The sequence below is a fragment of the Mus caroli genome, unplaced genomic scaffold (assembly GCF_978045245.1).
Source record: "Mus caroli unplaced genomic scaffold, Mus_caroli_1 scaffold_17, whole genome shotgun sequence".
Classification (NCBI taxonomy): Eukaryota; Metazoa; Chordata; class Mammalia; order Rodentia; family Muridae; genus Mus; species Mus caroli.
The window spans coordinates 32,955,290-32,969,039 of NW_028227272.1; the positions used below are offsets into that span (position 1 = coordinate 32,955,290).

Genomic DNA, 13,750 nt, shown 5'->3' on the forward strand with positions numbered 1-13,750 from the left:
ATTAAGCTAAATCCACAATTACCCCTAAACTATTTTTATGTGCTAGATTGGCTATTTCTCAGCTACACATCCCAAGTTACTTGCACATAGTCTGAACTGAATTTGCTCCATCAGGCCATTCTCTGGTTCTGATTCTCCATATTATTTCTCTCTCTCCTTGTGGTCCCTACCTGCACCCCTCAGCCTGTCAATCAAAGCTCCTCTCACCTCTAGTCTCCCCAGTAATTGGCTGTCAGCTACTTTTATTTAACCGGTCAGAGAAGATTGGTGAGCAAAGTTTACACAACACCATTTGGTGTACCTGAGAATGTGCTTGTGGGACTGCACAAGCCAGATCCTGGGGGCCAGTGTATTAGAGATTGAATGCATAGCAGCACCTCAGCTTGATTCCTGGAACCTACATAAAGGAGGAAAAAGAGAACTCACACCACAAAGTTGTCTCTGACCTGCCTGTGCCTGCTCACACACACATCATTTACAATATAACAATAATAAGGAAACATTTGTAGTGGAGGTTGGTAATAGATATCTCAACTGTATTGCAGTGCTGAGTGGATTATGAAATGGCCCGTCATAGGTAGATAATGACAACAGCTGTAATTTTTACGCTGTTATTATGTGCCAAACACAGGCTAAGTGCCCTATATGAATTATTTTTATTTAAGTCCCATAACAGTCTTGATAACATCCCTACCTGTTTTTAATAGATAAGGACCTTGAAGTGTTTGATGAATATTGACCAAGACAGTGGTTGCTCAGCAGTGAGATGGTATTTGAAGCCTGCCAGAGATGGCTTTCCAGTTGGTCTGCTGAGCCAACTAAGACTCCCCCTAGAGTGAGAAATAAATTAGCTGTAATGTTATGCTGTTATGGCATCCATTGTTTTTCCAGGTCTGATTATATTCTCCAGGACCCTCATAAAAGTCAGTTGACTCACAATTACCAGTAACCATGACAATTATCTTTCTCACTGCAAATTAAGTAATTACAATTCCAGCTTCATAAAGTAAGTCTCTTGAGTTTGATTTGTATGAGTCAGATCAACTCTGGGTAAAAAGATAAGATTCAACTGTTCAACCTGCTGATCTCAGGACAAGGTCCTAAGCCCACATTCCAAGATAGTCCAAGGACTCTACTCTTTAGAGAACATAAAGAAAGCAGCTGGCTGCCTCCTCTCTGCTATCTCCGTAGCTACATCAAAAGCAAAGAAGGTTTCCAGCAGCTCATAATCGGAAAGCCTGAAATGTCTCAGTCGGGCCCTCCCCACTAATCTCAGTGCTATCCAAACAGAGGTGACTCTCAAGGTCAGACAGTCAAGTTCTGAAGAAATATTCAAAACTGTGATATTCCGTAGTGAGAATTCTGGAATTTAGGTTTCTTTAAAAAAAAAGCGCCAGAAATATTATAAGAATATGTTTTTTGTTTTAATCCCAGGAGTCGGGATACGGGGCTGCTTCTCAGTAGCCGGCTATAATTTGCCTTGTGCTCTAGCAGAGGTGTGGTTCTGCCAGTTACAAAATGCTTGGACCCTGAGAGGCAAGGTTGGTGTTTGTTGGTCATTCAGCAAGGTTGGTTATGTTTATTAGTAGTAAACCATAGCTCAAAGAGGAAACAATAAGAAAGAAAGGTTTTTTTTTTTTTTAGGATTTATTTATTATATATGTAAGTACACTGACACTGTCTTCAGACACCAGGAGATCCCATTATGGATGGCTGTGAGCCACCATGTGGTTGCTGGGAATTGAACTTAGGACCTCTGGAAGAACAGTCAATGCTCTTAACCACTGAACCATCTCTCCATGCCAAATTCAGTGATCTTTATCTCTTTCCCCTCTATCCTTCTTTCTCTCCTTTCTAGTGATGGGGGTGGGACCAGGGGGTGGGGAGGTAGGAATAAAGGGTATGGAAAAGAAGAACCTACAAAATAATAATAAAAGACAATTACAACGTTCAGATTTAGCTGAGTAATGAAATCCCTTGGAATGGTTTCAAAGATTGATGTATCCTACGCCAGTACCCTTGACCAGTTGAAATAAGACTATCTAGGGGTAGTACACAGGTGTCTGCATGGTAAAAACTGAACTCAACCTGAATTGAGCAGCCGGAATGTCATTTATAGGTAGAATGTAACATCTACATCTCTGGCTAGTTGGAGGTTACCAGGAAAGGGAACAACAGGAGGGGGAGGGAGGAAGCCACACTGAGAATGTAAACCTTCCTCCTCGCAGCTTCCTCCTCCCTCCTTTGGTCTGTATCTTTGCAAGGTGTGGGAACAGGCGTGTCTGTGAATAGTCATGTGATGAGGCACACGAGCGTTCTTTACTGATGCTCAAGGAAGCGGAGAGAAAACTGGATTTGAACTCATTCTCGAGTAGGTCAAGGTCAGTTATAGAGAAAGAGGAGGTGGATCTGCACAGCCTGCCTGGTGGTTGAACTTGGACCTAGGAGATAATCAGGGCACCGTTGTGTGATGCTAGATGATATTAACTTCTCAAATTTATGTTACGTTCATCTTTGACTTCAGATCGCAGAATCAGTCAATTACTTGGATCTTATTGTTTCGTGTCAGAGCCACGAAAAGCAAAGCTTACCCAGAAATACATCCGTCATCGTCAAAATAAAATTCCTCACCTCTAAAACTCGCCGACGAGTTGAGGGCACATGTATTCCCAATTTAGAAATAGAGGTGAAAAGCCTGGTGATGGTGGTGCTCTAGGGAGACAGAGGAAAGTAGGTTCAAGGCCAGCCTGCTCTACAGAGTGAGTCCCAGGATAGCAGGGATACACAGAGAAACCATGACTCAAAAAACAAACAAACAAACAAACAAACAAAACCCAACAACCTCCAACAAACAAACAAAAAAACAAAAAAACAAAAACAAAACAAACAAACAAAAAGGAGCAGTAGAGGCAGGGGGATTAGGAGTTCAGAGTCAGTTTCAGCTACATAGCAAGTCCAGTGTCAGCCTGGGCAAAGAAATCCTGTCTCAAAAAGAAGGAAAGAGAGAAAAGGCAAAGAAAAACATGAATCGTCTCAGGAAAATGACCGAGATTAAAAAGACAGGAAGGGCTTAGAGAGAGGCCTTAGCAGTTGGTTAAGAACATTAGCTGCTCTTCCAGAGGACCTGGACTCAATTCTCAGTACCTTGGGGCAGCTCACAACTATCTGTAATTCCAGTTCTGGGAGTTCCAGTGCCATCTTCTGGCCTCTGAAGGTACTGCATGCATGTGGTGCACAGATGTGTAGGCAAAAACAAAACAAAACAAAAAATACTATAAAAACAACAATAAAATTTAAAAAGATAGGTAATGATAAGTGTCATGGGGGAATATGGACTAGGAACGTTTATTTATTGATTGTTAGACTATAAAATGATACATCCCTTAGGAAAAGAGATCTGCAGTTCCTCAAACGGTTAGAACTAACATGTGGTGCAGTGATTTTTTTTTCCCCCAAAAGACATGAGAACACATTTCCACAAAAAATTATATGTAAATGCTTCAGGCTAATGTTGTGTTCCTCCACCCCAATTCAAATTTTAGGAAGAATCTCTAGTGATAGCATATCTGAAGGAGAGGCCTTTGGGATGTGAGGGCCTCTGTAACCACCACGACCAGCAGGCATTAAGCCATGTGAGGTAAGAAGGAAGTCTGGCTTGGCACCACTCAGTGGCTGGTGTTGGTTCAAACTTCAAGGGTCCAACACTGGGCAGTTTATTTTAGGCATATTTAAGCACAACACAATCTAGAAAAAGTTTCCTGGTGATAGTTAACTCAATCCCGTGTGCACAATAAATCTTAAGCTACGGCCACATCAAAATTCTATGTAAGGAACATGCAACTTCTTCCATCAATATGGGTTCTGCAGAGTGACTACAAGTGACATATTAAGGGTCTGGTGGTGACAAAGGTCACCAGGCTACTAATTACCTCTGCCCTCAGCCTTCTGGGTAGAAAACAGGTTATTCAGGTCTCTCTTTAGAGAGACAACCAACCGTGTTTAACATTCCAGATTTCCCTAGTATCTATCTGTGAGCACAAGAACCTCGGTGCCTGCTACACTGGGAGATACATTGGGTTTAGATGGAATCCGAGGAGTGATGGGGAAGACATGATCAACACCAGCTAAGGACTGCCCTGACCTGCCAGGCCCATCCCTCTCCTCCTCTTTTCCTTCCTTTTACTCTCTTCCCCTTCCCCTCCCTTTCCCCTTTCTCTCCTTCCCTTTTCTCCCCTCTCCTCCCCTCCCCTTCCCTTTCCTCCCATCCCCTCCCCTTCCCCCCCCCTTGCTCTGTGTTTGTTAAAGGCAAAAGAGGGCTACCTGCAAACTACAAATAGTGCTCTCACCAAGAACCCAATCTTATTGGATCCTGATGCCAGAATTCCAGTCTCCAGATTATAAGAAATAAATGTTTATTTGTGAGCCACCCCATGCATACTTGTTACAGCAGCCCTAGCTGACTGGGAAAATATCTGGATTCACAATTCAGAAAGGGGAATATCCAGACAATAGAACACTATTTGAATTGGGGGTGGAGGGACGATGAATTTACAATATATTCCATCACACGGGTGACCTTGCAAACATGCCAGGTAAAAGAAGCCGGACGCATACATGATTCCTTTTATAGAAGATTACCAAAATGTATTCAGCTGTGAAGACAGAAGCTATTTTTATGGCCAACAGGTTGTAGGAAAAGGAGGAATGCCAGTGCATTTGGAATTCCTTGGAGATGATGCAAATGGCTCAGGACATGTAACAGTGAACCCAGCAAATACACTGGGAACTGCTGCATTGCACACTTAATAAAGGGCACAGTTTACAGTGTACAAATAATACCTCAGGAAAGCTGCTCCCAACAGCACAAATCAGCACATAGGATGGCTCAGCAGGTAAGGGCACTTGCCAGCAACCAGAGTATCTGCGTTGGATTCCTGAGACCCACACGGTGGACTAGAGAACCAACTCCCACAAGTTGTCCTCAGATTTGAAAACATGTGCCAAGATGTGTGTGCCCACACAAACACAAAAACCAATAAACAACAAAACCCAATAAGCTGGGCTAGATAACTAGCATGTTTGGCACAGTGCTGTCTTAGAATGTGTGGAGCCCTGGGTCCAATTCCAGCATTGCATAAACCAGGCCTGGTGCTGCGTGCCTGTAACTTTTAGCTATGTGGCAAGTTCAAGTGCTAGCATAAAGTGCCATCTCAAAATATCAAAAATCTTGGCCACTGAGATGGTTCAACAGGCAGGGGCCTTGCCTCCAGGCCTAATGACTTGGGCTCAATCCCTGGGCCCACATGGTAGAAGGAAAGAAACCAATTCTTATAAGTGGTTCTCTTACCTTCATGCAGGCATGTGCTTGTGTGCACATGTATACACAAAAGCAAAATAAAATGTAACTTAAAACAAAAATAAAAATCCCAATTTTAAAAATTCTAGGGCCTGGAGAGATGGTTCAGTGGTTAAGAGCACTGACTCTTCTCCCGGAGGCCCTGAGTTCAAATCCCAGCAACCACATGGTGGCTCACAACCATCTGTAATGGGATTGGTGCTCTCTTCTGGTGTGTCTGAAGACAGCTACAGTGTACTCATATACAATAAATAAATAAATTAAAAAAAATTTTAGAAAGTAGGATATGAGGCCATATTGAGGGAACAATTTAATTTCAATGGCTAAAAATGACCTCCATCAAATACAGTCTGCTTTTTCATAAATGTTATAAATGCTAACAGTATCTGAGTTAAAGTCAGAGATAAAAGAGAGAAATCCTATTAACTCAATGCCAGTTAAGAGAGCCAAGTGACACTGGGTGGTCATGGTGCATGTCTTTAATTTTAGCACTCCAGAGGCAGAGCCAGATAGATTTCTGAGGGTTCGAGGTCACCCTGTTTACAAAGTGAATTCAAGGACAGCCAGGGCTACAAGGAGAAACCCTGTCTCAATCGTCCCAACGCCCCCCCCAACCCCACATGACAAATTATAAAACTTGGTTGGTGGAGGCCAAATAGGTACACTTTTAAAAACACAGGGTGAAATAAGAGAGAGAAAGCAGTGATGTTAGAGGGGAGTCAGAGGAGCAGCACTGGCTGCCCTTCTAGAAGACCCAGGTTCTCTTCCCAGCACCTACATGGCAGCTCACTGTACTGGCTGGTTTTGTGTGTCAACTTGACATAAGCTGGAGTTCTCACAGAGAAAGGAGCCTCCCTTGAGGAAATGCCTCCATGAGATCCAGCTGTAAGGCATTTTCTCAATTAGTGATCATAGGGGGAGGGATTGTGGGTGACACCATCCCTAAACTGGTAGTCTTGGGTTCTATAAGAAAGCAAGCTGAGCAAGCGAGGGGAAGAAAACAAGTAAGCAGTACCCCTCCATAGCTTCTGCACCCACTCCTGCCTCCAAGTTCCTACCCTGTGTGAGTTCATGTCCTGACTTCCTTTGGTGATGAACAGCAATGTGGAAGTGTAAGCCAAAAACCCTTTCCTCCCGAACTTGCTTCTTGGTCGTGATGTTTTGTACAGGAATAGAAACCCTGACTAAGAACACTCGCCACCATCTGAAATTCCAGTTCCAGGGATCCTCTTTTGCCTTTGACACTCAAGTGCTGTGCAGACATACATGTAGCCAAAAACTCATATACATGAAAGGTAAAATAAAAACTATTAATAATTTCTCAAAATGCACAAACTATTCACTGAAAAAGAGTGTGGGCCAGGGGGCTGGAGAGATGATTCAATGTGGACTTGCTCTTGCAGAGTTTAGCACCTACATCCATATGCTTACGACATCTTTAATCCCAGACCTAGGGGTCCAAGCCTCTGGTCTCCACAGGTATCTGCCTTCATATGAAACCCTGCCCCACATACTCAAAACATTTTAAAATTTTTTTCTATAATGTATTAGTAAGTTGTATGTTAATTTAATTTAACTAATTAACTTATTTTGCATTCTGGGGGTTGAACCCTGAGCCTTGTGCATGCTAAGCACACACAATGCCACCAGACCTGTATTAGTTATTGTAACACTGCCGTGACGAGGAACCCTGACCAAGGCAACTTATAAAAGAAAGCGTTTAATTGAGGGCTTGCTTACAGTTTCAGAGGGTGAATTCATGACTTTCATGGCAGAGAGCTTGACATCAGGCATAGCTCTAGAGAAGTGGTTGAGAGCTTACACACTGAAATAACAAGTGTAAGGCAGAGAGACAGACAGACAGATGGACAGACACAGAGAACATGCAAGCTAGCTAGAAATGGCATGAGCTTTTGAAACCTCCAAGCCCATCCCCAGAAACACACCTCCTTCCACAAGACCACACCTCCTAATCACTCCCAGACAGTTCCACCACCTGGAGACCAAGCATGTAAGACTATGGGGTCCCTTTGTATTCAAACAATTACACCTCCTCTAGCAAATATACTTTAGTTTTTACAAGTGAAGAAAAAAAGTCCAAACATATTTGTGTGGTGTGTGAGTGCGTGTGCATGTGTATGTGTGATTCTGGGATCATGTCTTGGTCTAAGTTACACACTATTGTGTAAAAGAGTAGGTTTTCAAACTGAGCTTTGCTCTGAGAGACTCCATTTACAAGCGAAGTGGCCTTTGACTCCTCTTCAAAGATGGAGGATGGCCTTGCCATTGGGTAGATGCGTGCATTGCCCCATTGCCCCACACCACCCATACACAATAGACTGATAATTTATCCCTGAGAGTAGGAAGTATGCTACCCTATAAGTTTATTGGGGTAAATTAGGATTGGCATTTGGGCATATTATAAACATATAGGGAAGTCAGGCCAAAGACTGTGTCAGACCCACCAGACCAAGGAAAATATATAACTACCTCACCTGAACCCTCAAAGATGTGATGGGAACCCCCTAGTTCTGTGATGGGAACCCCATCCACCAAGCTGTTATCTTCAGGGACTAGGAATTAAACAGATTCCTTGATAGGCAGATAGACAGGGAGAGGGGCCATCACTAATAAAGATGGTGAACTTCCAAGAGGACTTGCTTCCTCCATTCCTTCTAGATCTGAGGCAAAAACCTAAAACACAGGTCTTTGTAGATGTCTTCTCCTGCCAATAGGTCCCGACCCCTCAAGCTCACAGTGAGGTCAGGACACGGTTACACAACAGTTGTGAGAGAGACCCTTGAAAGACTAAAAACTCCCAGCCTCCAGGGATAGGTGGGTTTTCTGTGTGCCTGCTGTATGGGTGTGTTCTCGCCCCCAATAAAAGCCTTTCTTTTACTGCTAGTTCTGGCTGCTTGCTCTCTAGCACATCCCAGGCCATTCAAGCCTTGGGTGGCTTTCACTTTCTGTTCTGCCAAGAAGATGTAAACAGGAAAGTTTTGTTCTCTTTCCAGTGTGAAGAATCCTGGAAATAGAGGGATAGAAAGCTTTACTTACAACAAGTTGGCAGAGGTCGAAGAGTGTGTGTTTGTGTGTGTGTGTGTGTGGGGGGGGGTTGTCTGTTAAAAAGCCGTCTTCTTTAGAGGTTGTGGCCCAGGGCTTTTATAGGGATTTTTGTGGGGAGCGGGGGAGGTGAGGAGGCATGGAGGTCACCCGGGCAGTGCCAGAAGCTGGTGTCCTGCTTCCCTGTGCTAATCCTGGTTCCTGCAGATCTCAGGGTATTCCCAGTTCCATGAAGCTAAAGAAAGGTTACAAATGGGAAAGTCTGATGAGTGTAGTTTTAGTTTCTTTTCCCAGAAACAGTCAGGTCTACAGTTAATCATTAAGATAAAACGAACAGGAAGACTGAAAACCAATAAAACCCCGGAGGCAGGCCCAAGGCAACTGGATCTGAGAGTATTTACAGCGATTCGCACAATAGGTTTTCCCAGCGGTGGAGGGTGGGTCTTGCTGTATATCTCAGGCTAATGTCAAGCTTGCTATGAAGCTAAAAATCTCCTGCCTGGAATCTCAAGCTTGTGCCACCATGTGCTGTCTAGAACAGTTTTAACCCATTAGATGTTCTCCAGACTAAGGCTCCATCTACAGCAAAGCTAGAGGAGACTGATGGTAAACCCTCCAGCCATGTGACCCCCTCCAAATTAATGATTTGAGAGAAGAAAGTACATTTAGTTTTTATTGATGTGTATGTGTGAGTCATATGTGTATATGTGTATATATACACACATATATATACATTTAGATGTACGTATATGTATATGTGTGTATGTATATATACATATATACATACACGCATATACATATATATATTGTGTGTGTGTATGAGTGTGTGTGTGTGTGTGTGTGTGTGTGTGTACCAGATGTATGCCGAAGCCAACAAAAGCCAGAAAAGGGCATTGGACCTTCAGGAACTAGAGTTCTGTTGGGCCATTTATTCAGCCCTTCAAATTAGTAATATTCATTTACTTATTTGTTTGCTTGCTTGCTTATTTGTTTTTTTCAAGACAGGGTTTCTCTGTATAGCCCTGACTGTCCTGAAACTCCTTTTGTAGACTAGGCTGGCCTGGAACTTAGAGATCCACCTGTCTCTGCCTCCTGAATTCTGGAACCAAAGGTGTGTGCCACCAGGTCTGGCAAATTAATGTTTTTTGTTTTATTTTGTTTTTAAGATTTATTTATTTCATGTATGTGAGTTCACTGTCTCTGTCTTCAGACACACCAGAAGAGGGCATCGGATCCCATTACAGATGGTTGTGAGCCACCATGTGGTTGTTGGGAATTGAACTCAGGACCTCTGGAAGAGCAGTCAGGGCTCTTAACTGCTGAGCCATCTCTCTAGCCCCCAAATTAGTGATTTTAAAAGTCAACTAAAAGTGGATTTAAGCTCTTTCTGCCATCTTGGCGCCAGTGGAGGCTTGCTGGGAACAGGACTTTTAACAGCAAGTCTGTCTTGGAAGTCTGTGGTACATGGCCATTTTTGCTGGCTACAAGCGAGGTCTCCGGAACCAAAGAGAGCACACGGCTCTTCTTAAAATTGAAGGCGTTTATGCTCAAGATGAAACGGAGTTCTACTTAGACAAGAGATGTGCTTATGTGTATAAAGCAAAAAGCAATACAGTGACTCCTGGAGGCAAACCAAACACAACCAGAGTGATCTGGGGAAAAGTAACTCCGGCCCACGGAAACAGCGGCATGGTTCGCGCCAAATTCCGAAGCAACCTTCCTGCAAAGGCCATTGGACACAGAATCCGTGTGATGCTGTATCCATCCCGGATTTAAACTAATGGAGAGCAAATAAATAAAAGTAGATTTGTGCAGAAAAAAAAGATGGATTTAGAAAGCTTGATGTTAGCATTTTGTCTAGTCTCAGCCCCACAGTTACTTGGCAACAACCAGGTGTACCTGACTTACTATAAAAGGGGCTGCTTGGCCCCTCCTTTCTCTCTTGCCTTCTTACTTTAGCTTTGTCCTTTCACCCCTTTCCCCTCTCCTTATTCCCCTCCCTGCCCCCATGCCCCCATGTGCTCATGGCTAGCTGGCTCTCGCGCTCTCTCTCTCTCTCTCTCTCTCTCTCTCTCTCTCTCTCTCTCTCTCTCTCTCTCTCTCTCTCCCCTCCCCCCCCCTTTCTCTGTCTCTACTACCCTCTCTTCTCTCTCCATGCCCTGAACAAACTCGTTTCTATACTATACTGTCTTGAGGCTGGTCCCTTAAGGGGAAAGGATACCTTAGCATGGGCCCTTGGAGGCAACCCCTTCCCCCACATCTGACTACACATCCACCAAACATATTTTCTCTCTCATTACCTTTTTATAAAACACAACACAGCCGCGCAGTGGTGTGTTTAATCCCAGCACTTGGGAGGCAGAGGCAGGTGGATTTCTGAATTCAAGGCCAGCCTGGTCTACAGAGCGAGTTCCAGGACAGCCAGGGCTACCCAGAGAAACCCTGTCTCAAAAAAACCAAACCAAACCAAACAAAACACAACCTTTGGTAAACAAACAAACAAACAAAAAACCCCAAAACCAGAAAACAGTATCATCATATAGGATGCAAACACTGCCTCAGGACTGTGTGACCCTTTATAATGTTCGTGTTAGAAAAATTCTAGGTCAAAATCTCAGCCCTGCAATTCATCAGTTGTAAAACATCCATCAGTTGCATGTATACATTGTGCAGAGACATAATTACTTTACAGTAGTATCATGAGGATTACATGAAACAAACTGTCCAAGTGCCTGGTACACTAAAAAATCTGGGGCTGGAGAATGGTCCAGCAGTAAAAGCATTGGCTGTGTTCTAGAGGACCCAGGTCTGTTCAGATCCCAGCACCCATACGACAGCTCACAACCCTCTGTAACTCGATTTCTGGGGGATTTGACTTCCTCTTCTAGCCCTTGCAGGCACGAGGCATGCAAGTGGTGCACAGATATCTGTAGGCAAAACACTCAGAAATCCTCTGTTCTCTTTCCTGGGTTTTCTTAAGTTCACTCTGTCAATGAGTTGCTTGCTCTGCCTTTTGCCCTATGGTTGATGTTATTGAACTGTAGTTTACAGAAAGCTCTTGGGTTAAAGGTGTGTGCTATGGCTGAGCACAACAAAATCCAAGTTTTTCCAGTTCACAATCTCAAGGTTCACAAGGTGATAAAAATATCCTGCAACATTACACCGCCCCCCCCCCCCGCTTTTGTCTAAAATAAAAAGACTCTTTCTCTGACATCATTAAACTATACACTACCTGGTAAGAATGATATTCACAATGTCTAGTCTATTTGTATTTGGCAGCCTTGGAGAAATTACTATCTATCCTGTCTCTGTGAATGCAAAGTTCTGGGCCTGAATCACTTTCTATAACTTGTATTCATCAACCTAATTAACATCCTTTTAGGCCTTAATTGTTTTCTTAAACCTAAACAATTTAAGCTTAATTTAAGACTATGGCTATGTAGTCTTTAATCCCATCAGAGATCTGAGAACGATAACTATTACCCGAGAAAACAGGAAGTGCAGAGCAAGCAGCTTCCAAAACTGCAGAAAAGATAGATACTGCTGGCTGCCTGGACAGTCACACAAGATTCCTCTTTAACACTGGAGCATCCCTCTCTTTGGTCGACTGGCCCAGAATATCTGACAACTTTTCCTGTGAGGCAGAAGTTATGAAGGACTTCTCTACTTTGTCCTGGTAGAATTTGGCAATTGACTTTCTTTGTGTCCTGCTTGGACAGCATACTGTCAGCAGTTGAAGCAAGGGCAGTTTCTTGCCCAGTGTCAGCTTGCCACATCTGAAGCAAACTCCATAAGGAGGTTCTTCAACGTTCATCATATTCTCTGAAGCTGAATGGGTGTGATGCCAGGAGCTGAAATATCTCATTGTCAAAAAAAAGTCTTAAATTAATAAAAAAAATCTTTAAATGCCTTGTTCTACAGATCTCTGATATTTTTGAAGACCCTGTAAATATCTCAGTATATTTGAATAGGGAATTGTTGCTTGTCTCTAGTTATTTACTATCTGGTAAAATTAGAAAACATCTGAGATTAACTAAACTAGTTCTTATCAATACAAGTTTGACAGACTATATACTTGCATTTCTTAATTATCTGAAACAATTTGTTATAGTAGCTTTCAAAAGAACTAAAACTCATGTTGCATTTTTACGAATTACATAGGTGAATTACCTTAAAAGAAGCTGATACAGTTTGTTTTAACTAAAATATAACCTTAATTCTGTATCAATTTACAAAGATCTACACCAATGTAACCAAATAAAACCTTAATTTTGTATCAATATACAAAGATCTAAACAATGTAACAAAATATAGCCTTAATTTTGTATCATTATACAAAGATCTATAAAAGGAGATTATATAATCTACCCTTTCCCCTATTATTTTTAAAATATATTTATTATTTATTTTATTGAGATATGATTCATTTTTAAAGTTTATTTATTTATGTATTTATTTATTTAATGTATATGAGTACTCTGTAGCTGTACAGAGCCACCATGTGGTTGCTGGAATTTGAACTCAGGACCTTCGGAAGAGCAGTCAGTGCTCTTAACCACTGAGCCATCTCACCAGCCCTCCTGTATTATTCTTATGTCCTCTTTTTTGTTTAAATAAAAAGGAAAGATTTTTAACTCTAACACAGTAAATCTAGTGAAAAGAATGAAGCTATTTCTGCCAAGCTTTCCATAGTGTCCAGCTTGGTTATATTTGACAATCTTAGGAGTAAATATTTTTGAGTTCAAAGTTCTGTAGAATGTTCGTGTCAGTCTCATATAAACTCAGCACCTTGAATGTCCTGAGAAGTTTGTAGTCTGAAGTTGATCTTTGGGCAGTGTTTGTCAGCTTAGTGGCAATCCTGGCTATGTAGAGCATAGCAGTCAAGAATCGTCAAGAGCAGCAAGCATTCTTAACTGCTGAGCTACCTCTCTAACCCTGAGAACCTCGTTTTCTTTAGCCGTTCATCCAGTGATGGGCACATAGGCTAAGTCCACGTTGCTGGCTATAGTGACCTGTGGTGAGGTAGATGTAGGTTTGCAGGCGTTGATCTATTCCCAGATTGAGCAAGTAAGTTGAACTCAGAAAAACAAATACTGCATATCAGGAGGTGAAATGAGGTCCAGAGGGGGCTAACAGTGACATTGAAGATGATCAAAGAGCATGGTATGAGACCCATTATTTGTGTACAAATAATGTATGCTTTAAGGGGGGCAGGCAGGAATGTATGAAAAAGGGGTGGAAACAGCGTCTTTGAGGGTATTTCAGTAATCCTGGTGAGAGAACTCTGAGGGAGCCAGAGCTGAACCATCAGAAGAGGTGGGACCTAAACAG

At 42.5% G+C, this 13,750-nt stretch overlaps 1 pseudogene; it reads left to right on the forward strand.

The window, feature by feature from the left end:
* Positions 1 to 9,880: 9,880 nt before the first annotated feature.
* LOC147000630 (large ribosomal subunit protein eL33 pseudogene) lies at positions 9,881 to 10,225 on the forward strand (annotated as a pseudogene).
* The last annotated feature ends 3,525 nt before the right edge of the window (positions 10,226 to 13,750 follow it).